We start from the raw sequence: 4,368 nt of genomic DNA on the forward strand, positions 1-4,368 counted from the left end.
TTCTCCTACGAGAGCCCAAATGAACCCTTTCAAATGTAAACCTGCTCTGCAGTTTTAAACCAACTCTCACTGCCGCGCTACCTGGAAGTGTTTTTGCCGGAATAAGGAAAATTTATTAGCGCTGTGTGAAATATTAACAAACTGACACAGATATTAGGGGATGTGTAAAAATTCACGTGTTTTAACATTTAGCAGAACACAGAGTGAAATCAAATTCTCAGGTTACTAACCAAATTCTTCGGTCACTAAACATCACCATTATCTGGGCTTCAAAAAATATTTCTTGGCAGATAGAGGAAACATGAATTTAACAAATTTCTCTGTAGAACCTTTCCCAAACTGACTTTAAACATTACTTTGAGAGATAGTCCTTGTCATAAGAGGACTACAGCTGCATGGTTGAGCACACCAAGGTCAAGAAATGTCCTACTTCATTCTGGGGCTGTGTCATGACACAGTTTCACATGATCCATTCTGCCTTTTGCAGGAGTACGTGCTACGCCACATGCGGGACAGCCAGCACTTACAGCCAGAAATGAAAGGTAAATACTTTCCTATTTAGCTTTTCAAAACATTAATTAATTTATGTATTCAGCAATGGATATCACACAAAATGTATTTCAAACTTATTTTGTTGGAAGGCAATTTCCTACTGCAGCAAAAGCACGCAGGATTTGCCCATACATGTTTTACAATGAGTAGGTCTAAAAATAAGAACAAACTGGTTTTAAAGTAGGAATTAACAATTGTAAGAAAGCTTTCTCTCTGTGCTAACTGGTACCTACTGGGGAAAATGCAGTCTCATGTCTCTTTGTTGCCATTGGCACCCCACACTGAAACAGGAACCACAGATAATGAGGAGATCACAGGCCTATAGAATGAGGGGAGACACGGTAACTGCATTAGAGAATGGGGGAAGCAAATATACAGCGCAGCTGAAGAGGGACACAAGGCTACATTTCACATCTAGAGCAAGTGTTTAAGGTAATTTTTCTTTAAAATCTGTCAGTCTTGCAAATAGATTAAATGAGCTGCATTACTCACAGGGGTAAAAGATTGCAGTTAAATAATTTAGGAAGTGTGGTGCAATCTCAATACTAAATGCTATGACAGTAATTTTTCAAGTGCCTCACCAGGTAGAACAGAGACTGTCATGCAAAGGTTCCATCTTTGGTTTAACAGAAACACCTGGAATAAATGATCAGTCTTTGTTTTTATGAGTATCTAAACACATGTATGAGTTATGCATTATTCAAAAATTCGTTTCTCTGTCTCTCCAAATGCTGCAGGATGTCCAGATTTCTGCCCTACCAAGAAGATTTCTTCCTGGCTTTATGGTGACATTCAACAGAACACAGGACCATGTTAGGTCAAACCTCTCACAACGTTGCTTTCACTGGAGTTCAGAGAGCTTGAGAGGACAAAAGCATAAATGAGGAAGCAAAGTAAATATCCCATCATATCATAAGACTTTACTGTGAAACTCTTGACAACACAAAGACCAGCTTAATAGACTAGGGAAACAAATCCCTATAGAAAAGCACTGAGGGATCACGTTTGTAGTAGACAAGGCAACAGAGGAGCTTTCAATCAGTAACAGAGGAGATGCAAATAAAATTCCTTCAGCACACTACAGACTCTCTGTTTATGTGTTTCAGTTAGCAGGTGCAATTACCAAAAGGAGCTTGTGAAATACACTTGGTCACTTAGAGGATTTGAGGATTTTTCTGTCATCAGAGACATCACTGCCCAAGCACATCAAATGAGGATGTGCTGTGATGTGTTTAATTCCATGGAAATATTCCAAGTTTGCATCATATTAATATTTCTAAAACAACTAACAAATTCTGTCACACTTTTGCTTTCTTCTGCATGCCCTTGAAGCTAATTGAAAATCAGCAAGTGCAGCCAAATCTCAATATTTTATAATCACCTGCCTCACACAGTTGGCTTGTTGACACAGTTCACTTACAGCTTTGAACTTATGTGTAAGGCTCCTTTCAGTGGCTGTGGAACTGGTGTCTCAAGGCAGGGTGCCACTTCCCAGGGAAGGGGGTGTACCCCACCATGGATATCAGCTTGAGACAGCTGACAGACCTGTCAACACACTCTGCAATTTCAAACACAACAGAGCTCTCTTATGCATGCAAAATAAAACTTAGGATCAGGTGGATTATGTCTTGGGGCTTTTCCAGCTTGTTATTGTAGAGAATTCTCCAAGCATTTCTCTGTGCAGGAGCCTAGCTAGGCAAATATTAGACACTAATATCTTCAGTCATTTAATATATATGTTGCCTTTTTTTTTTCTTCTTCTTTTCCCCTGGGGTCTTTATTTCCTGTCTAATAAAGGGATTACTCCTGAAAATGACTCTCACTAGATTCAGTAAGATTTTTATCCATTTCTACGTCTGAAAGGTTTGCATCATCAAATAAGAAACTAGAGATTATGGCTATGAAAATATGTGAATAAAAGCAAAGGGACAGATGCCGAATCCATAAAAATTACTAGAGCATAATCTGTTCTTGCTGTTCCATATAAATATACAGTTGAATAAAAAAAAAAAAAACACAAATAAAACCAACATAGAGTAAAATCTCAACATTTATTTTCAGCTTCCAGCTGATTAGTAGATGAGGGGGTTTTGTTTTGTTCTCTACAAAGGCAAGTGATTGAGCTTATTTATGGGCATATTTTAATTCTTTAAAGATACAGACTGCTTTCTCTTGCCTTATACTGAATTTAGAAAATTGTAAACAAACCAAATGGTGAATTTCCCTTAAAGGTTCAATTTAGATAAGTTGATTTAGGTTTAAGGGCTCTGCAAAGCTGCAGCACATTTTGACCTAGTTTGTGTACAATACAGTGGGTTAAATAACACTTGATGACAGTGAAATAATTTTTAGCATTTTTAGCCCTCTGAGAGCTAATATAGCTAATAGAGTACTTAGCAATATAAATCACATGTGTGTGCCCTACACATACAAAATCCCATTCTAGAGTCACACAGTGTGAGCAGGTTACAGCTGGACTTTGTATCTTACACAGTCTTTGATAAATTCCAGCACAAATATATTTAAGAATTCAAGGTATAAACAAAGTTGAATTAAAAAATCACATTTCTTTCAAAAATTCTAGGAAAGACTTTGTCTCAAGCATCACTATTTTTGAAATTTTTCTGTCTCAGAGGAACCTCAGAACTGCATTAGCCCTCAGTACACAGTGTTCTCAATGGAAATTCAAATGGCTGTGACCTTTGCCAAGGAGATCCCTGGCTAACAATACAGTTTCTTAGCATCTTACAGTCTGGTAAACACTCCAAGGTAAATTAAAGCATGTCACATATTAGACCAGCCCCCAGATGTAGTCCTGGACTGCCAGAATGTGAAGACATACACAAAGTGCCTCTCTCCATCCGTGCCATGTCTCCACAGAGCAGCTCTAATTGAAGAACAAATTGTAGTTGAAAGTTTTCTTTTCTTTCAGAGTGGAAAGGAGAAAAAAGAGCTCAAAAATATTTCAGGCAGTTTTGACAACAGTTATTTAAAAAAAAAAAAAAAAAAAAAAAAAAAAAAAAAAAGAGAGAGAGGACTGCAGGTCTTACAATTTCTGTACCTGGCATAAGAAAAGGTGGCCAATGCTGCCTTCCCCCTGCCCATATCCCTGAGCTGTGGATCTCACCTGGGAACGCTCTGCAGGAGGGTCCCAGGAGCACAGAGCTGGATCCACCCACACTGGGACACTCACTCCAGCTAGGGAGTAGCTGATTGAACTGAGGCATTAAACTGCTCCACTGCTCCTCATTTGTGGCAGAGATGTGCTGCTGCAATGCCTGGGAGGGAGAGCTTCAGAACTCTGGAGAGAGCAAATGGAACGGGGGCTTCCAAAGAGGGTGGTTGTGAAATTATTTTTTAGAGTAATAAACTGTTTGGCTACATAGAAATATAGGGAACAAAGCTATACAAAAACAGACAGGAAAGCTTCTTCATTAGGTTGAATTTTTGTCAAAAGTCTACCCTGTAAACTCATGTGAATTATTCTTTTTCTTCATCCTTCAAATCGAATTTTGTTTTCAGATACAATATTGCAGTGTTATAACTTCATCAGAAACACTAATTTAATTATATTCAAATATGAAAGTTTGGGGTTGGAGTGTGTGCACAGAAAAGGGATTTGATCTTGCCTCTGATGGAGAGGTGCCCACTATAAAACCAGATGCCACAATTCATAGTGCATTATCTGACACATTCTGCAGAAGGATGGGGTTTGGCTTCCTAGAAATACAGCACATAATCTGAAAAACGCAGCAGTTTATTTTTTGCCTCTGCCTAAGCATTCTGCTTACTTACAGATTTAACTTTTGGCAAGCA

The 4,368-nt window shown here is 38.4% G+C and overlaps 1 long non-coding RNA gene across 1 annotated transcript; it reads left to right on the top strand.

Annotated features, from left to right (window-relative positions):
• Positions 1 to 454: 454 nt before the first annotated feature.
• LOC140684906 (uncharacterized) lies at positions 455 to 1,633 on the top strand. Its single transcript, XR_012057868.1, has 2 exons — positions 455 to 542; positions 1,290 to 1,633. It is a non-coding gene; the product is annotated as an uncharacterized lncRNA (long non-coding RNA).
• Positions 1,634 to 4,368: the final 2,735 nt, after the last annotated feature.

This window comes from Taeniopygia guttata, chromosome 12 (assembly GCF_048771995.1).
Source record: "Taeniopygia guttata chromosome 12, bTaeGut7.mat, whole genome shotgun sequence".
Classification (NCBI taxonomy): domain Eukaryota; kingdom Metazoa; phylum Chordata; class Aves; order Passeriformes; family Estrildidae; genus Taeniopygia; species Taeniopygia guttata.